Raw genomic sequence first — 24,057 nt, forward strand, 5'->3', positions numbered from 1 at the left:
TTAAGCCTGTTCGCCAGTACTTTAGAGAGGAGCTTGTAGATGACATTGCATAGTGCAATCAGCCTGTATTTGTCTGGCGTATTAGGTTCCTCCCCTTTGGGCACTAGCGCTATGAAAGTGGCATTTAGGGAGGGGAGAATCCAATGCATAGTTCTTGATTCCTCCACTAATTCCCATACCTCTGTCTTGATGAGCTCCCAAAACTCATGAAAGAAATTGACTGTAAATCCATCAGCACCAGGTGCCTTGCCATCCTTGAGTTGGACCATCGCCGCTTCTACTTCCTGCAGAGAGATATATTGGAGCAGTTTATTGTTATGATCCTCCGTTATTATTTTAGGGATGTGCTGCGTGATGGTTCTAATAGCTTGATATCTGCTTCCCGGAGGCTCCTTGAGAATTTCCTGAAAGTATTCTTTAATTTCCTTTTCCATGTCTTCACGTACTTCTAATATGTCCCCTTGTTTGTTGTTGATGAATGCAATATTGTTGTGCATTCTTCTTTGGATGGCCAATCTATGGAGGAATTTTGTATTCTTATCCCCTTCCTTGAGCCACTGAATTCTGGACTTTTGTCGCCATATGATTTCTTCTTGCTGCCTACAAGCCTCAATTTTAGTCCAAAGGTTCTGCTCCTGATGCGCCTTGTCTTCTATCCTGCCCTCCAAGATGATAGTCCATTGAAGTGAGCTCATTTGTTGTTCCAACTTTTTCCGATTCTCGAAAATGTTGCCAAACTGAGTGCGGTTCCAAGCTTTGAGCACTTGTTTCAGGTTTTTTAGTTTCTATTGGAATTGAAACATTTTGGCTCCTTCAGGTGGGATAAAGGATTTCCAGGCCTCACTGACCACTGTTTTGAAGTTAGGATTTGAGAACCAGAAGGCCTCAAATCGAAAAGGTCTGTTGCATCTTGTACCTGGCCGTGACCATTGTAACATGATGGGCCAGTGATTGGATCCTCCTTGGGGCACTATGGAAGCATGAACGTCCCCTCCCAAGTGCATAGCATTGTCCGACATGAGGAACCGATCAAGCCTGGAAGCGATATGTTGGGTACCCCTCCGCTTATTGGTCTAGGTATAAACACCATTGGAGGTCTGAATATCCATTAAGTGGTTACATTGAATGAAATCTTTGAAGCTGCTGCTGTCGCTGTCTAATCTTGGTATTGTGCCATTTTTCTCCTCCAACGACATAATGATGTTGAAGTCGCCACCACCAATCCAGAGGGGGAATTTCCTGTTGGAATTTAGTGTGGTGAGAGTATCCAATAGATCCAGTTTTTGCTGTAAATTTTGTGGAAAATAGACATTAGAGAGATGCCCATGAATGTTTGTACCTATGAGGTGGAAGGACGCCTGGATGAGGAAATGGGACACATGAAAGTCTTGAAGGGTGAGAACCTGCGGATCCCACAAAATTGCCAGTCCTCTGGAAGCCCTAGAGGCATCTATTGAAACTGAGCAGCTGCCTGACTAGACCTTGTTGAGGATTCTTTCTATGGCAGTATTGTTACATTTTGTTTCTTGAAGAAAAACTAGTGAAGGTTTTTCTTGTTGGATCAAGTTTTTAATCATTCTGTGTTTTGAGGGGCTGTTGAGCCCTCTCACATTCCAGGAGATGAGCTTCATGAGAAACAATGGGGTTTGGGTTTGTAGAACTTTGTCAACTTAGGGAATCTCCCTGATTCCATAAGTATTTCTCCTACGATAATGGTCCTTTGCAAATCTGTTTTGCACCCTCTTTTCTTCGTTTCTTTGAGGATTTTATTCCCATCCCAGGGGCTTCCTGCTTGTATACCCAAACATTTATTGTGCTGAGCTTTGTGAGAACTCCTTCCAGCCTGTCGATTTGCCATGGGGGTATTGAATTGTATTCTTTCTGCTTGCATGCCGTTTCCAATTTGAGGATGTCCAGACCATCCAGGCTTACATTCTCTGGATCCTCATCCATTATAGTGGGTGTATTCTGATCTTCCATATATGCACTGTCATGCAGACTAAGAGCCAGAGCAGCATCTAGATCCATATAAGAAGACTGTTGGCCGATTCTACCACGGTGTTCTCCAAGGTAGAGGGATTAGGGCCAGAATTTGGAGCAGGTTTCTCCGAGACAGGGGATATTAAAGAGATGGAGGGATCGGAGGCAGAGGAAGGCCGTGAAGCTTTGTTAATCAAGGAGGATGAGGGAGGGGAGGGGATCGCCCGAGGATCGGTGCTTTGCTTCTCTGGGGGATCTTGAGAGGATAGTAAAATGAATCTGTTCTGGGACTCTGGCTTTTTGGGGCTTTCTGGGACTGCAAGATTTTTCTTTGCATGCCTCCGGTGATTAGGGACTTTAATGAATCCTTCAGAGTCTTTGTTAGATTATTTAGCAGAGGTTTTGGGCTGGGAATTCAGAGGACAATCCCGGAAGAGATGGTCGTGTTCGTGGCATTTCTGACAGCGAAAAGGGATATGCTTGTAGTCTAAAGGTTGTATCCATTCAAAATCATCATGAAAGAGACTTACCGTGTCTGCAAGGGCTTTGGTCAAGTGCATCTGGACATAGATCCTGGCATAAGAGGTGTATCGACAGGATTTGGTTTCCTCAGCAACTTTGATGAAGACCCCAAATTTTTTGCCGATGTCCGCTATCGTTTCCTCTTTCCAATATTCCACAGGAAGGGAGTACATCCGAATCCATACAGGAGCCAAACTAAAATCTTCCTTATTTGGGTTAAACCTAGCTTTCCAGTTTCGAAGGTATAGACCTAAGGAGTTGAAGAAGTACAAGCCGCCTTCAAATATGCGAGATTTGTCCTCCACACAGTGGAAAATGGCCATGAAGAAGCCTTTGGGGCCCAGCTGCAGAGTGACTTGTCCTTTGGGCTTCCATTTTGAAGCTATCCAGCACTGTAGAGCCTTTTCAGTTGGCCAAAATCCAAGGAATTTGCCTATGAGTGCGTTGTCCTGCATGAATTGGATTTTGCTGTTGATTTGATGACTGGGGAGATCAACTTTGATGCATTCTGCTGCTTTTGGGATGCATGTTGCCAATTTCGCCTTTGGCGGTGACGTTGGAGACTTTTAGTTCACGTCTTTGTCTTGGTCATCCGTTTCACGTGGTGCTGAGGGGTCAGATTCATTATTGACAGGTTTGGAACCCTGATCTGTTTCTGAGAAACCTCCAGGAGGGGTCAGAGATGCTGCAGGCTTTGAAAAGTCAGAGTCCGGGGCGTTGAAAGGAGGGGGCGCTGATCCCGCCCCTCCTGACGGTGCAGCCATGGGAAAGAGATCAGCAGGAGCGATGTTGTACTGGCTACGAGAACCAGAGGAATGCAGAGATTAGGGTTTGCTTTCTCAGAGCTTTGCGCGACATCCCATCGGTTGCTAAGAAAATTACTTCATTTATATCTTAGCATATGCTCACATTCACATTAAATTTGCATTTCCACTTTTTTTTTCTTTTTTATCTGCATCAAAGATCTCTTTTACAGAGACAAAACACTTGTGGCTACTTCAAAATAAATTTTCTTTGATTAATCTCAAAACTTAATTCAAAATCATTAAAGCTCAATCAAAAGAAATGGTATATGTTGGGTAGATATTTGTACTTCTATGTGGCATTTTATAATTATTACTTTCATTAATCTATAGAATTAATTTTAATGAATAACATTCCTTTTACCTAAATTGACATTGTTGTAATTTTAGTCAAATTTAATATTAGTATTATATAATATCATATATATCAAAAAATAAAATTATATATATATATATATACAAAATAACGTTAATTTAAGATTAATATTTAATTACATAGCTAAACTATTGAAATAAACATGTTAATGCTTGGTATTATTAAGTTGTAAAATAGGGTAATGTAATAGTACCATTGTATTATATTGTAAGGATTTTAATATTAATAATATCATAGTCTAATATTAGAATTTCTACGTGAACATAATAACTAGCATTTACACTAGATGTTGCAAAGGAAACGCCGTAAGGCATAAATTGAAGAAAGCAAATAGAGCAAAAAAATACTTTGATAAAGAATAAGAATATATTGAACACTCAAATCAATGCCCCATTAACTGGAACCACTTAGTAGACATTCCATACAAAATGGGCATATGATCCAAGAACATTGGTGCATAAGAGAGCCAATTAGTCAGGTAACATAAGTATAAATGGTTTCATAAATAAAAATCCACAAGTCTAACAAATCTTGCTTAGCCATTTAAGATATAGAAGCTATCTTGTTTAGCCATTTAAAATATAGAAGCTTCGAAACCTTTGTATATGAGCTATTGTCAAAGGACTGCCCTTGTCCTCAGAAGCATTACCACTAGTACCAAGGAGTTCAGGACCTTCAAGCTGCCGAACCCCATGTATTTCATTGCATGATCTTAATGATTTCATTTGGTTATGTAAAAGCCCCATGCATTTCATTGCTTGATCATTATGTAAAAGGTTACACCTTCTCTGGAAATTTAGAGTTGAAAATTTAAAGGCTATCATCATATTTTGGTCTTCAACGCTGATTGGCATGCCATGAATCTGTGGGGTCTTTTTGGGAGTTATCCAGGCGACCTTGCCCAATTTTTTTGTTTGAAATCCCGTTAGTTTTTGTTGTTGGGGTTTCTGTTTTGTTTTTTTGGCTGGTGCGCCTTTTAAGGTTTCTTGGCCGGCCTGCGTGTTTTGCTCACTTGTTGGCCTCTTAGCCATTTTTTTGATTCGTTGTGAGACATTAAATGTTCATCCTAAATAATGTTTTTAACATAGCACATTCCCATGAATAAATTTACGAGGTGGTTGTTTTTTTTTTCTCAGGAAAAATAAATTAATTAAAAAAAAAAAAATGCATTCATTTGAGATATATATATATATATATATATTTTGATTTAGATACTATTATAATGTTTTGTAATTATAATAATCATAATTTAATTTTAAAATTATGATTAAATTAGTAATCAAATTACTAACTTTTATATATATATATAATAATAATGTTTTGTAGTTATTATAATTATAATTTAATTTTAAATTTATGGTTATGATATGTATAGACTTTTTGTTTTGTGAAATAAATATATTCCTTTGTGTAAGATTTGGTTACAAAAGTTTATAAAAATATAAGAATATAAGTGTTTTTCATTTTAGATTGAAATATATAACCTCTTAAAAGATACATATTCTTAAACTACTAGTATTTTTCTGATAAATAATTAATTATTAATTTAATTTATAAAATTTAAATTAATTAACCATAGAAATTTTATGGGTATTTGATGTCCATCAAAGTATTTGATAATGTTCAAATCTTATCGAGAAAAACTGAGAATGCAAATTAATTGTTAAAAACATCCAAACTGGATTTAGTTTTCACAACCTATATAATCCCTGAGTCCAGGTATATTCGGCTGCCGACCGCCATTATGAGGTGCCAGAGACTTTTCAGATCCCGTGATGGTAAGAGCAAGTCTAAGGAATATGTCATTTTGCTTCATCAGTGGCAGGGCCTGTTGTGTTGTCTTTCCCAATACTTTCCCATATAGTGCGATGGCAAGGCTTTCCATCATGGCACTGGTGCTAGCTGAATTTGACAGAATGGAGAGGAGAAGAAGCAAGTGGCTCCTCCTTTAAAAATATTTGAACAGTGGATTTTAGTGAAAGCTATTTTTTCAATGGAACGAAATGTAGGTAGAATGTGCAGATGCCTTTTTGGTTCCTTGTTTGTTATGGGTCCACTTCTCTCTGCTGTTTAAATGAAGATAAACTTTACGATGGAAGATAAGTCAAATTTAGATATAAATTGGCTTTGAACCAAGCTTTTGTATGATGTGGATGGAACGTTTATAATCTGGGAAAGGGAAATTTGTCATCATTTGTGTGTGCATCTTTTGAACAGGGACATTCTGTAGTCTCTATATCCTCAGGGGCCTCGGTAACCAAAACAGGTTGATTATGCTGGGGAGGATAAGAAGAAGATGCATCAATTGCCGAATATGATGCGCTGGATTCTGAGTGGTCATATCTCTCAGAGGCATCTGCAGTTTCCATGTCTCCTGCTATTTTGTATCTTCGGAGCAAATGAAATGGAGAAGATCCATGGATTGGAGTTGTTTTTCAGCTTTGAAATCCCAAAAACACAGTTGATTTGCGTGTAAAACCAGGGGAAGAATGCTTTGAATTTCTATCTCGTTTTGTTTTTTTTCTTAGCATTTTGTTGCCATCTGTTCTTCAAATATTTCGTTCTTCATGTGAGATCCCATATGCATAAAAATATCCCATCATATTTTAAGAGCATATTCCTTTATACATGATATTTAACCAGAACAGAGTGTTTTTTGAACGATCCAAAAGCTCACTAAAACATTTGTACATATTGGAAAAACAAAATTTGCCCCAAAAATGGATGTTCTCCATCTATCAACAAACATGGTAAAATGAATGTTCTCTATCTATCAACAAACAGGGTAAAATGAATGTTCTCTATCTATCAACAAACAGGGTTATATCAAGAAATAAGATTAAAATGATTTAAAGAGAAATCATCATTTCTATTTCTCTTCTTTTCTAGAAGGCTCTAGACTGCAACAAAATTTAAGTTAACAAACAAAAGGAAGCATATTTTAGAGTGGTCATAATTTTCATTCAAAAATCCTCTGAGGCTTTACTTGAAGCTCTGAATAGAGAGATAACTGTTGTACAAAAGAAAAATTAAGCTCCACTGTTTTCTATCTCGTGATAAATTTGTCTACTATGAGTTTAACTATTTTTTAATGAGGTGATTTTTTAACCGTTTCACCAAAATCTGATGATAAAATTTTTGTTGAGATCACAATGTTTCATTGTATTTTTTAGTACAAAAATGGATTCAATGTCCTAAAAAATCCATTAAACATTTGGATTGTGAAAATTCAACAACTTAAAGCTAAAATTTACCCTATTTCTAATAAGAAACTATGGTTTTAACAATTTCTACTCATATTTTGGGCAAAATCAACCAAAAAAATAAATCAAAAGTGGTGTCATTAAACAACTGTGTTAATGCATTATCAGGTGACACCTTATCTCTAATTTTATCAGTACAAGTAAGATATTTAATATCACAATGTAGGGTTTGATTAATCTATTTCTGTACAAAATAAACCAGGTGAATATACTAAGTGAATACTTGGACGATGTAACTCTCCTTTTTTGTAATTATATAAGCCAACATTTTCTCAAGTTCAATCGATCCTGTCAAACACCTAAACTGATTGTATTTTCAATGAACATGGAGTAGATTGACCTGTGTCACAAGGGCATAAAGTGGAAGTGTGATGTAACTACATAGAAACTGCACAGCAACCCTAGACACAAGCGCAAGCAACCCAAGGTAATCCTTATCAGATGATGATGGTATTGTCACCTAATTTACCTGAAATTTATATACGGAAGAGTGACACATTTAAATATTCAAATTACAGAATGTGTCACCCTCAAGGTGGACAATGAAGGCTGGGTTTAATAAGGAAATTAAAGACTCAGTACAAACTGAGAGATAAGGTTCCATTTTTGCTGATGTCGTTTGAGATTGAAAGTTTTGGGCCGAAAATAATTCTGAGTAGACTTAGAAAGCTTCAAAACCACGTGAGTCTTCCAAAAAGACTTTTCCATAAATTCAGGGCTGCAAAACCTTTTTCATGCTAGTTCTTACATTCATTCTAATCTTGCATACTGTTTTTAAACATATCAATATTTATTGTATGCATACATTTCTTTTAGTCCATGAAAAAATAATTGCAGTCCTACTCTGCTTTCATTTGCAAAGCCATCATTCCAGGACTTGATGTAATGGCCATTTGATCATGTGGTAGAAAGTTAGAAGAGCAGTGTTGACACTGTAGGTAGTGGTTATATGCGCTAGTTATAATGGACAAATCTCACAATAATGGTCTTGTATTTCTATAACTCTGTTCTTGACATATTTAGGAACCTGTAGTTTCATGGCAATCTCCAAATTATTCTCTAGAATAGAGGTGAACTGAATTCCATCTTTCTATATTCTAAAGAAGGAGGTCCTATCCCAGCTCGGTCAGGGGGTGACGGCATCAGTTCAATGGTCAGGGTGGAAATCTGGGTAGAGTTATAGGCTCTTGGAATTGCCTGGAGGTGCAGAGGAAGAAAGAGGCACAAAGAGAATCCTATAATTTGGGTCCAGAGAAAAGAGAGAACCACACAATTGGGCTGCAGAGAAAGAAGTGAAGGAAATGGCACTTATTGTGTGCATTTGTGTGTTGTTTTTATAAAATGAATGTTCTCTATCTATCAACAAACAGGGTAAAATAAATGTTCTCTATCTATCAACAAACAGGGTTATATCAAGAAATAAAATTAAAATGATTTAAAGAGAAATCATCATTTCTATTTCTCTCCTTTTCTAGAAGGCTCTAGACTGCAACAAAATTTAATTTAACAAACAAAAGGAAGCATATTTTAGAGTGGTCATACTTTTCATTCGAAAATCCTTTGAGGCTTTACCTGAAGCTCTGAATAGAGAGATAACTGCTGTACAAAAGAAAAATTAAACTCCATTGTTTTCTATCTCCTGATAAATTTGTCTACTATGAGTTTAACTATTTTTTAATGAGGCGATTTTTTAACCGTTTCACCGAAATCTGATGATACGATTTTTGGTGAGATCACAATGTTTCATTGTATTTTTTAGTACAAAAATGGATTCAATGTCCTGAAAAATCCCTTAAACATTTGGATTGTGCAAATTCAACAACTTAAAGCTAAACTTTCCCCTATTTCTAATCAGAAACTATAGTTTTAACAATTTCTACTCATATTTTGGGCAAAATCAACCAAAAAAAAATCAAAAGTGGTGTCATTAAACAACTGTGTTAATGCATTATTAGGTGACACCTTATCTCTAATTTTATGAGTACAAGTAAGATATTTAATATCACAATGTAGGGTTTGATTAATCTATTTCTGTACAAAATAAACCAAGTGAATATACTAAGTGAATACTTGGACGATGTAACTCTCCTTTTTTGTAATTATATAAGCCAACATTTTCTCAAGTTCAATCGATCCTGTCAAACACCTAAACTGATTGTATTTTCAATGAACATGGAGTAGACTAACCTGTGTCACAAGGGCATAAAGTGGAAGTGTGATGTAACTACATAGAAACTGCACAACAACCCTAGACACAAACACAAGCAACACAAGGTAATCCTTATCAGATGATAATGGTATTGTCACCTAATTTACCTGAAATTTATATACGAAAGAGTGACACATTTAAATATTCAAATTACAGAATGTGTCACCCTCAAGGTGGACAATGAAGGCTGGGTTTAATAAGGAAATTAAAGACTTAGTACAAACTGAGAGATAAGGTTCCATTTTTGCTGATGTCATTTGACATTGAAAGTTTTGGGCCGAAAAGAATTCTGAGTAGACTTAGAAAGCTTCAAAACCGCGTGAGTCTTCCAAAAAGACTTTTCCATAAATTCAGGGCTGCAAAACCTTTTTCATGCTGGTTCTTACATTCATTCTGATCATGCATACTATTTTTAAACATATCACTATTTATTGTATGCATGCATTGCTTTTAGTCCATGAAAAAATAATTGCAGTCCTACTCTGCTTTCATTTGCAAAGCCATCATTTCAGGACTTGATGTAATGGCCATTTGATGATGTGGTAGAAAGTTAGAAGAGCAGTGTTGACACTGTAGGTAGTGGTTATATGTGCAGGTTATAATGGAAAAATCTCACAATAATGGTCTTGTATTTCTATAACTTTGTTCTTGACATATTTAAGAACCTGCAGTTTCATGGCATCTCCAAATTATTCTCTAGAATAGAGGTGAACTGAAGTCCATCTTTCTATATTCTAAAGAAGGAGGTCCTATCCCAGCTCGGTCAGGGGGTGACGACATCAGTTCAATGGTCAGGGTGGAAATCTGGGCAGAGTTATAGGCTCTTGGAATTGCCTGGAGGTGCAGAGGAAGAAAGAGACACAAAGAGAATCCTATAATTTGGGTGCAGAGAAAAGAGAGAACCACACAATTGGGCTGCAGAGAAAGAAGTGAAGGAAATGGCAGTCATTGTGTGCATTTGTATGTTGTTTTTATTGTCATTTTATCAGAATGGGGTTTCAACTTCACAGGATAACTACCTTATAGACCGTGGATCAAAAAGTAACACAACAGTGGGTGGATGGATCTTCACTGCAGATACCCCCTCCTCATATATGTCAACTGCCACGAATGAAGGCATCTTTGCTAACACTACAAATTCCAATCTACAGGTTCCTTCTGATATCTATTTGATAGTTAGAGACTTTACTCATAAGTCATCCTATACCTTCAGTATTGGGCACCAAGGCAGACACTGGGTACGTTTACATTTCTTTCCATTCTCTTATCAAATGTACAATCTTACAAGTGCCATATTTTCAGTAGCCACCCAAGACTTTGGTCTATTGTACAATTTCCAAATCCAGAATAGTTCAATTGTGATGAAGGAATATCTCATCAATGTAAATGAACAAACATTGGTCCTAACATTTATTCCCTCCAATAATTCCTTTGCATTTGTCAATGCCATTGAAGTTGTTTCTGTGCCGAACACTCTTGTTTCAGACACAGCTCAAGCTGTGCCCCTGCCTAATACTTACAATGGTCTATTTGAGCATGCTTTTGAAAAAAATTACAGACTTAATATGGGAGGACCATTAATTACCCCTGACAATGACACCCTTGGGAGATTTTGGGATCCTGATACAAGCTTCTTAGCTTCAAAATCACTTGCCCAAAATTTCAGCATCCCGGCCAACAATATTGTGTACCACCAAGGACTAGTTACTAATGAAACCGCTCCCAATATTGTATATGCTATTGCTGAGGAGATGGCTGCAACCAATGTCACAAACCCAACTTTCAACATTTCTTGGTTGTTTACTGTGGATCCAGATTACCAATACTTCATTCAGATGCATTTCTGCAATATTGTGAGCAAAGCATTGAACGAGTTACAATTCAATGTATATATTAACAATGATAATGTGATGGGCGGTAATTTTGATATATCAGCTGCAACACAAAATAACTTGGCAGCAACTTATTACAGCGATTTTGTAGTACTTAATACATCTACTGGATCGAAAAATCTTGCTGTCAAAGTAGGACCTGCAATAAATATGGCAAGTGTTCTCCCCAACACCATATTAAATGGGCTGGAGATTATGAAGATGAGCAACTCTAACAAAAGTCTGGATGGACCTTTCCCATAGAACAATTCTATTAGATCAAACAGGAATAGCAAAGTCGGTCTAATAGTTGGATCCGTTGTAGGATTTTTTGTTGCTCTTGGGCTATTAATGGTGATCTACTTCTTCTGTTGTCGTAGATATCAAAAACTCTCTACTAAACCATGGTTGCCTCTTCCACTACATGGATGGCATTCTGAAACGAAAGGATGCAAGGGAAGCAAAGTGTCAGCTGGGATCCTACTTCTCCTGGACCTTCAAGTCTAGGCTGGCATTTCACATTTTCAGAGATAGAAGAAGCTACCAAAAACTTTGATGAGAGTTTGGTTCTAGGTGTAGGTGGGTTTGGTAAAGTGTTCACAGGGATGCTTGCAGATGGAACCATAGTGGCTGTAAAACGGGGAAATCGAAGCTCTGCACAAGGCATGGCAGAATTTCGGGCTGAATTTCAAATGTTGTTTAAGTTTCGCCACCGTCATATGGTTTCTCTTATTGGCTATTGTGAGGAGCATTCTGAGATGATTTTGGTTTATGAGTACATGGCCAATGGACATCTTAGGAAACACTTGTATGGATCAGATATTCCTCCTTTGTCATGGAAACAGAGACTTGATATATGCATAGGGGCCGCTGGGGGTCTTCATTACCTTTACACAGAAGCAGAGCAGGGAATCATTCACTGTGATGTAAAGACAACCAACATTTTGTTGGATGAAAATTTTGTGGCCAAGGTGGCAGACTTCGGGATTTCAAAGATTGGACCTGCTTTGGATCAAACCCATGTGAGTATTGCTGTCAAAGGTAGCTTTGGGTATCTTGACCCGGAGTACTTCAAAAGGCAGCGATTGACAGAAAAATCCGATGTCTATTCCTTTGGAGTAGTGCTTATGGAGTTACTGTGTGCATGGACGAAAACGTTTTGGACCAGGGGATTTGGGAAAACTTATATCGGTGTTCTCCCTAGCAGTGGCGAAGAAATCACAGTAGCAGTGGCCAAGAAATCGCAGTGAAATGCATAACGAAAGTGTTCAGGTAGGGAATGACAGGGTTAGTGGGACGCATGTAGCACTGGAGCCCGGTTAAGCTGAGCGGATGAAACTATTCGACCCGATGCCAAATGAAACACCCAAACCGTTTGGGCAACCCCTTTGAATCAACGATCAACACCTGAAATTGTTGCAATCGTCTAACATATAATCGTGTGGCTTACAAGATGATAGGTAGGCAGAGAGGGGAGTTGATTTCAGAGGGAAACGCCTTACGGCGTAACTAGTCCAAGACAAAAAAAAAATGACAGACATAGAATAAAATGAGTACATAAGTGAAATCCCCATCTCACTAAGTACCTAGAAAGATAAGTGTAAAAACAAGGCACCCTAAGTAAATAAATAAGACTGGCTGGCATGGATCCATTTTTACCCTAGATCTATGAAGCACTGAGAGGGATCAAATCCCTTCAGATGCAAACCTTGAGTTTTTGTATTATTGAAAGGTTTGCACATTGAGAAATTTGATTCCCCCTTAAAGGTCAATAGATCCAGGGTTGAGATGGATCTATGCAAGTGTAGAGGCAGCTTGCAACTCAGAGACAACAGAAAACTTAGCAAATAAACAAGGAGGAAAATATACTAAATTTCACCCAAAAAAAATCCCTTTTCCCAAGTCAAACTCTTCGTTTCTAAAAATCTTGCCAAATACTCGCATGGGAAAACGATTGACTCAGGCCAGTTTTAGTGTGGCCCTGTTGATTCAGCCTGGTCTTCACATGGATCAGGTACGACTTGAGAGTTCAAATTATACCCAGCAAAGTACTGCTATTAAAAAGTGTTCAAATTATACAAAATAGAATAAGGATTCAAAAATCTCCTTAATTGCTAGCAATAATAATCAAACTAATATGATGATTGTCAGAACTGACTTTCATGACAATATGTAGCAGTGGTCAAACAATAAAACTTATGTTACATGTAAGATCTCAATAGCAGGCCATATACAAGTACTTGAAGACTAAAATTACTGAACTGGTCAGGAGCACCAACATCTAGAGCAAAGTAGGTGACAAGAGATTGTCCAAAATGATTGGCAGAATGGGCAATAACCACCAAAGAACGAACACTTCAAACATGGGTAGATAACCAAGGAATTGGTCCATTGATGAGATCAAGTGAGTGTTAAGCAGAATCCACCGGGGCTGCATTTGTTCCTAGATCTGCCCCACCAAACTGTATCAGTTTCAAAGGAGTAAAACCCAATGCAAGGCCCAGGCCATTTTGGTAGAATAGCAACCTCTTGGACTGGGCAGCCCCTTTTGGGGTATGTTTCTCAAATCACTTGTAGAAAACACATTCCAAGATGATGGTGAAAAATCAAGATCACTCAAAAACTCGGGGAATGGTACCTGATGGGATCAAGGGAGTGTTACGCTGTCAACCAGCGTTATATTTTCAACCAGATCTGCAACACCCAAATAGTATTAGTTTCAAAGAGATGAAGCCAATTGCAAGCCCTGCACAATTTTGGCAGAATAGCTACCTCACGGACCTGGCCCGTAGCACCTTGGCAGAAGGAAGTCTGCTCTAAACAGGGCAACAACCTTTGGGAATTGTTTCTTAAAGCACTTCGAAAAAAAAAATCCTGAATGAGGGTGTAAAATCAAAGTACTAAGAGACCAGAGGAATAATAGTCACATCAAACAACAGTAAAAAGGGCCTATTAAAACGAAGTGGTCAACCAACAACTGCGATCTATCATGATGCCAGAAGTATATAAACAAATTCCTAAAACCTTCAACTGTATTGGGAAGATATGTAGATCACCAGATAATGCAAACATATTTTTACAATCTAAATACTGAAATGGGCAGATGGATAAATCCCTAACTCTGCAGCTCGAGGTGTGTGATCAATGAGGCAGTAGCTAGGATGAACAACGCACTCAAAAAATGACCTTCAGTGAACCAGGACTTACAGCTCTGCAGCATTGACACAGAACCAGAGTTTATGATATTAACACGATTTCTCACACTTCGGGAAGACTTGGTTGATAGCAGGACGCACGCCACCTCTCAATTCGCGCGGAACAAGTGCTTGAAGATTTATATGGGCGTTCTCCCTAGCAGTGGCCAAGAAATCGCAGTAGCAGTGGCCAAGAAATCGTAGTGAAATGCATAACGAAAGTGTTCAGATAGGGAATGACAGGGTTAGTGGGACGCATGTAGCACTGGAGCCCGGTTTAGCTGCGCAGATGAAACTATTCGACCCGATGCCAAATGAAATGCCCAAACCGTTTGGGAAACCCCTTTGAATCAATGATCAACTGTTGAAATTGTTGCAATTGTCTAACATATAATCGTGTGGCTTACAAGATCACAGGTAGGCAGAGAGGGGAGTTGATTTCAGAGGGAAACGCCTTACGGCGTAAATATTATGTAAAGAATAAATAAAAGCTAAATTAATCTAATTAATTTATCAACTATTTTGAATGGTTATTTCAAGGGAGTTGACATTTAATTGTCAAATTTATTTTAAATGTTTTAAAATATCCAATATTTAATAAAACTTAAAAGTTCAATTTAAAATAGATAATCTGTAATTTTTAACACAGTTTTTAATCATTTGTTTAATATTTTATTCCTATCTATATCCATATGTAATCAATAAGACATTTAAAAAAAGATGTTTTTGGTTTTTTTCAAAATTTTGTTCTCCCTTATTTATTGTAATTAGGCTGAATTAAAAAATTACATAGAATCAGATATATGAGAATTCTACATTTTTATATTATATTTTTATTTATAATTTGTTTATTTTTATTTTTTATTTTTATATGAATTATAAATAAATAAATAAATAAGATGAAATATAAATCTAAGGATTATTAAACTGATCATTAAACTTTGGTGTTTGGTATTGGTAATAAATTCGAGTTAATATTTAAAAATAATAAACAAAAATGTAATAAAATTCGAAAAAATTATTAAAAATAATAAACAAAAATAACAACAATAAAAGAAAAATTCACTATAAATGATGGACCAGATCTAAAACCTAAATATAATCTTGTAATCTTAAAACAATATTGGACACAAAGGAAGGCCATCTCGATTTAAAAAAACCCATCTTGTTCAAAGGTTAGAAGAGATAACCCTAATCACAAGACAACCCCTTCTTAGAACATAGAGAAATTATAGATAAAATTTATGGCAAAGTAAAAAATGGTATATTGAAAAGAAAAAGCATTTTGAAAAATTCACAATCCACACCAAAAACATGTCAAAAAACAAAAGTCATAGTTTAATTAGCTGGAGGAATTGCTCGGAAACTTATGGAAATTCTGGTCATATTTAGAGAAAATCTGGCAAGTATTTTTGGAGATCCAAGTTATAGTTGTTAAACTTCAAAATTTTAGGTGTTTTAGACGTTTTGATGGTGTTGAATCCATTTCCACCATCAAAAACAAGATACAAACACTGTATCTACAAGATTTTTTGAAAAATTTTAACCCAAATTCAAGCCACTTTTGGCCATTTGGCAATTCCTCCACCTCGTCAGACGACTCCAAAACAAAATACCTTCCACACCAAAAACATATCGGAAAACAAAATACCTCCACACTGTAACCCTAAAACTGTCTTCCTTTGAGAGAAACCAAAAAAAACCATAGAAGTTACAAAATAAGGAACATAGAAGACAAACTTCCCAGCAAACATAAACAAGGGCTTACAATAAGGCCACAATCCACACCCAAATCATGCTGATAGACAAAATACTGCACACAGTAACCTAAAGCCGTCTTCGTTCAGAGAAACAAAAGACCCACAAAAATTACAGAGTACAAATTTAAATCCAGCTATAAAAATCTGCAAATGTCAATGTTTTCATCTCCTACAAATAAACCCTCGACAGAAATAGGAGGGAAATTGGAATTTAGTGTGACTTCAATACCTCAAAAGGCAATGCGGTGATGTAGCTCCTAAGTGAGGTCACAGACTTCAGAAAACCTTCACAGAGAAGAGGCTGAAGAACAGAAAGACACCAAAACGATATTCTTCTATCCTTCGGCACACAGTCATGTTATGATGATAGAAATAAAGAAAAATTCATTCTGCTCTCTGAGAAGGACTCACAGATGAGATCGTAATGAGGTATGTGGATGGAGGTACTTTACAACGACTTGGCATCGAGTCTTTCTGTGGTGTTTTTAGATGTTGGGATGTCGTTGTGGAATTGATACGGATATTAGATCGGGAGGATGTTCTATTAAAGAATGCTTTATCTATAGGGCGTTCGTTTTTCGTGTTTTGATCTCTTCTTTCGATCTCTGGGGATTTTGGGGGATGCTCGGGGGATCTGGTATCTGATAATATTGGATCCTCTCGCTGTTTTGATTTTCTGGATGGCATAGATCAACGGGGATTCTGGCTGGTTGGCCTGAGTGGTAGATTGCCTGGACTTCCCATTGAGTTTCCGTTTCAGTGGTGGTATTGTGGTCCATATAAACATTGATTTACTATATCGGAAATTTTCTCTTTCTAGTATGGTAGCATCAATTTAATCAATTTGCAGGGAATGCAACCATTTTCTGGTTTTGCAACGGTTAATTGGGCGATATCTATTTTGGCTCCTTTTAGTGCCGGGTTTGCTTTGGGGTGATCTTTCTATATTGATATCTGGTCTTTTGGATACTAGCGCATCCCTCTTGAAATAATCGAACTGATTTGTCCTTTACCCTGCATTCCCTTCAGCTCTGTAAGTTGCGTCTTCAAATTCTTGGTCTTCTGCCGGTTTTTGAGCGGGTTTTCAGGAGGGTTATACACGTCTTTTTTTTCAATTCTTTTCGAGCGAGTTGTTTGAAGGGAAGGGATATTCTCAATCCTTTCTCTGGTTAAAGGACCATTTCTCTCTTAGAACACATGAATGGCCCAGCAAGTCCTTTTACAGCTACAATATCAGTGAACCTCTACATCCGACAAGATAAGACTGGCACAAGGCACATCATTTGTCAGCAGATATGCAGGGTTCTTCTGATCAGCCCACCCAATTTTTTCTGCAGTCTGCCGGAGCAGGAGGAGATGGGTTTATTCCAAGACTTAAAGTAGAGCGAGCCAAAAATAAGCGTGCTCAAAAGCACATAAAGGCTTTGACAACAATGAAGGAACTAACACTAGGTCAGGATGTCAATTTGGACAGGGTAGAATCGGGTAGAATCCCTATCTAAGAGAGCATTAGTGGGTAGGCTCAACTATATCTCAATAACCCATGACCAACTCCTAGACTGGGTAAGAAAGACTTGGAAGCCGCTCGTAGGCTATACCCCTATAGTAAACATTTTTGGTCAACAAATGGCTGCATTTTTATTTTGTGTCTGAGAGCTATCTGGAACAGATTCTGGCTGAAACCTAGGTCATCGGATGGGGCTCGCTCTGGCTACAACGATGGCACATGACCTTCTGCCAACTAACTGAACTCCAGCCGCAAAAACATTTATGGGTAATGCTGCCAGGCTTCTCTCTTGAGTAATGGTCTAAAGAAATTCTCATCAGAGTGGCCAACTCCTTGGGAAACTTCGTCTACCTGGAAGAGGCTTCTTTACTAGCTGCAGATAAGCGCGTAGGTTGCGTTCTCGTCGATATGGACACTTCTGAAGGTTTGCCAGAGTCTTTGAAAATTCTTTGCGGTGAGAAAGAAATCGTCCAACCATTAGACTACTAGAAAATCCCGTTCAGCTGCACGGATGAAACTATTCGACCCGATGCCAAATGAAACGATGAAACTATTCGACCCGATGCCAAATGAAACGCCCAAACCATTTGGGCAACCCCTTTGAATCAACGATCAACGACTGAAATTGTTGCAATCGTCTAACATATAATTGTGTGGCTTACAAGATGACAGGTAGGCAGAGAGGGGAGTTGATTTCAGAGGGAAACGCCTTACGGCGTAATTAGATACATTGTTTTTTTAGTTAGATTGAGCTAGGATTATAACATAGAATTAATATATAATATTATATGTTAGACTAAGTTAGAATAATATTAAAATAATATCATTTAGTATAGTTACATATTTTTATATTAGCATATTATATTAGATCTAATATTGTAAGTACAGTATTAATAATTAGTTATGTATACTATAATTAGTATTTCATTATAGGTTAATAACAATTAACCTACGTTATTTAAGATATACTAATATAATATAGTATTTATAGTCACATAATATTAATATTAAAATAGTATTAATATCTAGTTAATATAGAACTAACGATTAGTATTACTTTAATATCATATAAGTTAGTTAGGTTAGATTAACACTTAGATTAGGTTAAGTTAATTTTAGGGTAGTCTTAAGAGAGCTGGTAACTGGGCCCATAACCAGTTGGAATTACCATCCCAAACAAAAAAGGTTCTGATTTGGGGCCTTGACCGGGTGGTCTCCCTAATGTTGATGGAGGTCGTTTTTTCCCATCAACATGTTCCTGACACAGGCAAATCCATAGGACATCAAAACCATTATCTTCACACAATAGACTTGTATTGAATGTTAAGATGATGCTAATAAAGGTTCTTGTGGATAGGAGATAAACTCAGGTCAACCTCATGCACAGACTAGATGAGCTCAAGGATCTCATATTAGATGTTGAAGGGAGCCTTGCCAGACTTGAGATGGCATCACCACCCAGCTCCCCAATTCCGCCACCATGCAAGGTCGAGGAACAACCCATTAACCTCGACAACTCAATGTCTTTGTGATGCTCATGTTCGATATATTTCATAATTTATGCTTACCCATCTTGGTTGTTAATATCTTATTTTTAGATTATATGTCTAGTTTCTTTTTCTGAATACTTTTAACTCTACAACTCCTAAAGATTGCAAATTTTGATTCTTGTTGCCAATTTCCCCATAGTGAGGAAACCACTATCTCTTTCCATTTTCAAATTTTAGATTGTCATTCGAGATAAATTTTAATTACCACAAACTCTATTTTTTGCTATCTCCAATCTAATTTTCAAAATAACACGTCAAAAAATAACAAAATATATATATATATATATATATATATATATATATATTTATGTAAAAAATAATAATGATATATAAATCTTTGATATTTTCAATACAAAAACAACTTTATAAATAATAATATGGAAAAAATACACATAAATATTGCATTACACTCTTGCAATATGATAGTTGGAAGAAATAGTTTGGTAATAGCAATGAGATAGAGGGTTCAAAATAGGCCTTTGTAGCTAATGTTAAGGGCAAAGTAGAAAGGTCAAGGCAATGGTAAAGATGCAACTAGAAGTTAGAAGAATATGCATATCACTATTGTGGCAAGGTAAACCATATGAAGAAACACTATAGTAAGAGGTTAAATGTAACGTTACTAGGGAGGATAATATGGGGTAACGAGGGTGGTATACAAGGGGATGATTGTTGGGTGTGGAGCTTGATTATCTTCTTGATTCAAAGGTCTCAGCTACATTGGACCCCAGTTCCTAAATAGAGCGACAACACCGCTTCTATGATAACCGTCAGGGGGGGTGATGGCTACTTTTAATGAGCCCCCCCTGGCGGGGGTTTGGGGGAAGCACCCCTGAAACTAAAAATAGATGAAATTTTGCCTTGTAAAATATTGTAATTTCGTAGTCAATTTGGGTCGTTCATTAGGTGGATGATCTGATGGTAGAAGTTATGTTAATTTAGGGTTTTTTCCCTAGAAGGTAACCCTCAGTTTATATGATGGAATTGTATTGTGGTTGTGTATTATTATTCTGAGAGAGAGAGAGAGAGAGAGAGGAGGTTGTGTGAGAGCAAAGATGAAATTACAATGAATCTGCTGTAGGCTATATCTCTTCATTTTGCTGGATAACATAAGAGGAAGGACTGGCTGTTTCTTTATGGAAGTAACCCAAATTTGGTGAACCATGTATATATGTGTCTCTCTTGTTTTATGTGATTATGTATTTGTGTTTCCGTAATATTTTATGTATTTATTTCTCCGTTAATTAACTTCTAACAATAATTAATGTAATGTGGCCATAATCATGGAATATGTTCCTTGGCCGTTATTGGGTAATACATATACTCACTATGTAGTTAAGAGAAAATATTGTAATAGTAATGTGTAGTTGGTATATACTCCTAGGAATAATCAAGAGGAAGTATAAACACACATAAGTATCTTTGTATTAGAAATACGTTGGATGTGTTGTTTTGTAGAAAGTGCGACTTGTTGAATGATTCCTTCATTAAAGAGTATTTGATAAAGGTTACCCTACCTTAAGGATTCTCTCTATATTATTTGTGTTGTTTATTGTGTGAATGTATTTGACGTTTTCTAAATTTAAGGGTTGCGTTTTCTATTATACTTATCAAGGTTCACAATGAGTGGAATTATAACTCTTTCTTAGGCACAAAGTGGAAGTTTATATTGAAATTGACAACAAGAAAATCCTAATTTAATTTCCCCTTGAATTAAATTAGGAGAAAATTGTAATTCAACATCACAAGACAAAAAGAATTATTTAACTAAGTTAATTTCACTTAGTTGGCTCAATTAATTCGAGTTGAGGGCCTAACTTGAGCCATGTAGAGTGGTTCTTAAATTTTAGGAGCCCAGGTTGAGTTTAATTTGAGTTGTAATAATTTAAGTTTAACTGAGTTAATGTCAGTTAAACTAGTTCCAACTGTTCGAGGAACTAGTAGGAGGTCTAGCAGTGGGGTGAAGCTTCAGTGTTCAAATAGTTAACTGATAAATCAACCATAATTAACTCATGCATGCATGAATCAAGTTACCCTGTTGAGGTTGGAGTTCAAGAGCAGTGTATTATCAGTTGTATAATTTTCCGAGTTGTACAGGTGGTGCATGCAAAAAGAGAAGGGCCTATATGGATTGTGCAATTCAGGATGGGGATTTCCCTAATTAATAGGAGACTAATTCATTGAGAAACAACACAAGGAAGTAGGATTTTGGAAGGCAACAAAATTGGCTAAGTATTGGCGAGAGTCATCTTGTGAGGTAGTGAGATAGATTATACTTGTGCAGAGATTATTCAGGCTTGAAAAAATATTGTATTTCTTGTCTATTATATGATATAACACAATACCGATAGGAAGGGGTTTTGAGCAACAAGCTTTCCCCTTAGATAATTCTATGAGCACATGTGATTGAATCTTGTCTGATGTTTATGTTGTGATTTCTTGACCAATTAATTATTTTCGCTGATGAGTAGATTAGATTCAAGTCTTTTGTTTTAGCATATTACATAAGCAGTTTGAATCTACAAGGAATTTCTACATGGTATTAGAGAAGGAATCACAATAGAAAAGAAGATAATCTGAAGTTTGTGAAGGAGGTTTGAATTACAAGATCAATGTTGTAGGTTTCCTCCAGGACTGAGAATATGACTTCCATTAGACTAAGGATTGAGTATGCTATGGAAGGAACCACAAACTTTGTGCCATGGAAGATCTATATGGAAGCAGTATTAGATGTTAACATGCTACTAGATTACATCAAGACATATGTAGTTAAAGCCCCAATAAATGATGTCCAGGATCTCACTCAGTGCAATAAGGTTGTAGTTAAAGTGAGGAGGATCATATTGGAGGGAGTTCGAGATCATATTGTCTCCAATCTCCATGGGAAAGAAACTCCATTCATGATGTGGAAAACACTTACTGACTTGTTTGAGAATAACAATGACCACATGAATCTTGCACTAAAGGAAAAGCTTCAGAGCATCAAGATGCAGAAAGCCGAACCAATTCCACAGTACCTGAGAAAATTCAGATAGTGTCATGATGAACTTGGTGGGGTCGGTATTATTGTTCTAGAAGAAGATATGGTAGGTCTAGCTCTGTTGGGTCTTCTCAAGAGCTGGCACAATTATCAGGATTATGAGAATGGTAGAGGAAAACTACCAATCTAGGAACGTTTATGGTCCGATCTCATGTAGGAAGAGATCAAGCAAACCAACAGAGATGGAAGTTCATCCAAGGTTGAGGATGAGGAGAACCGTGCCTTGGATGGAAAGGAAAAGAAAGGGAAAGGGAAGAAATCCAAATCTAAAGGAGATTCTTGTCAGATAGGCAAGAAGAAATACTTGTCAAAGATTAAATGTTTTTATTGTCATGAGTTGGGACACTATTCCACGAAGTGTCCACACAACAAGGTTTGCAATAGTCGCTTAGAAGGAGCAACAAGTGAAGCTCTAGCTTCACAATTCAAGTTGAATTTCACACTCATTGCATGCATGGTGACATCCATGGTGTGTAGTGTGTTGTATCTGGATAGTGGAGCCTCATTCCATATGACGAGAAACAATTTTTTTTTGAGTGAATTGGAGGAGAAGGACCTCCAAATGCACATCAAGATGGGAGATGATTGAAGATACAACACAACCGGTATCAGTACAGTTACTTTTCGGAGGGAGTCGATTTATCCTCTCACATTGAAAGATGTCATGTATGTTTCAGGTCTGAAGAAGAATTTAGTTTCATTTGCTATGTTGGAAGACCATGGCTACGATGTCATATTTAGCAAAGGAAAGGCTTTTCTTAGACATATCACCACGGGACAAGTGAAGCAGATTAGGGTTTGGGTGAAGAACCTCTACAAATTGGATGTAGAAGATTGTGTTGCCTTGAGCACGAAAGAAAAGAAGGTGCAAAGCTGAGACATTGGTGAATTATGGCATAGGAGATTTGGCCATTTTCACCTTGGAGCTTTGAAGATCATGTAACAAATTTCTACAGGACTTCCCAAGGGTGTACTAGAGCAGCAAGATATATGCAAAGGGTGTACACTGGGGAAGTACACCAAATCCACCTTTCATGACAAGGCTATTAGAGCGCAAGAAGTCCTTGAAATATTTCACTCAGATGTGTGTGGAACTTTCTCGACAACCTCCATGGCCAAGCACAGGCATTATGTTATATTTGTAGATGATTTATCACATAAGTGCTGGATTTTCTTCATGTAGAAGAAAGACCAAACATTATACAAATTATGTGAATTTAAAGCACTTGTTGAGAAAGACACTAGAAGGAAAGTGAAGGCTCCCAGAAGTGATAATGGTGGTGAATATGTGTCTAATCAGTTCAAGAAATTATGTTCGACAGAAGACATTCAATGGGAGTTAATAACACCCCATAACCCACAATAAAATCAGGTGTCTGAAAGGAAGAACAAAAGTATTGTGGGAGATGCATGAGTGATGTTACATGATCAGATCCTACCATTGCACTTATGGGATGAACCATGCAACAAAACTGTATATGTGCAGAACATGATTCCTCATCGGATTCTCGATATGAGTACACTAGAAGAAGCTTTTTCAGGGAAGAAACTAGATGTGTCACACTTCAGGATGTTTGGTTCATCAATTTACTGTCACGTTTCCAAGGATGCAAGGAAAAATCTAGAGCCAAAAACTGATTTGGGCATATTTTTGGGATACACTGATACACCTCACAACTATCGGGTGTACCTGTCATCTCACAGGATGACATTTGTTCGTAGAGATGTGAAGTTCAATGAAGAGATGACCATGAGATGTTCCCTTGAGAGGGAGCTTCAGTTGCATGTAGATGAGGAGATTTTGGCTCCAAAGGAAGAACCTCAGGATGTGGAGAAGCCACAAGCATAGGAGAAAAGAGTGGAAGCACCCACTCATGCAAAGACATCCAGAGATGGAAGGAAGCACATAAGGGAGGTTGAAAGATTATTGCATGATGCTAGAGATAATGTGGGAACACCCACATCATATCGCAGGCAGAGGA

The 24,057-nt window shown here is 37.1% G+C and overlaps 1 pseudogene; it reads left to right on the plus strand.

The window, feature by feature from the left end:
* Window positions 1-2,130: 2,130 nt before the first annotated feature.
* Window positions 2,131-12,274, plus strand: LOC149151194 (receptor-like protein kinase THESEUS 1 pseudogene; annotated as a pseudogene).
* The last annotated feature ends 11,783 nt before the right edge of the window (window positions 12,275-24,057 follow it).

Source organism: Pinus tabuliformis, chromosome 9 (assembly GCF_031772625.1).
Source record: "Pinus tabuliformis cultivar Carrire ecotype Pingquan chromosome 9, CPIR1, whole genome shotgun sequence".
In the NCBI taxonomy this organism is placed as follows: Eukaryota; Viridiplantae; Streptophyta; class Pinopsida; order Pinales; family Pinaceae; genus Pinus; species Pinus tabuliformis.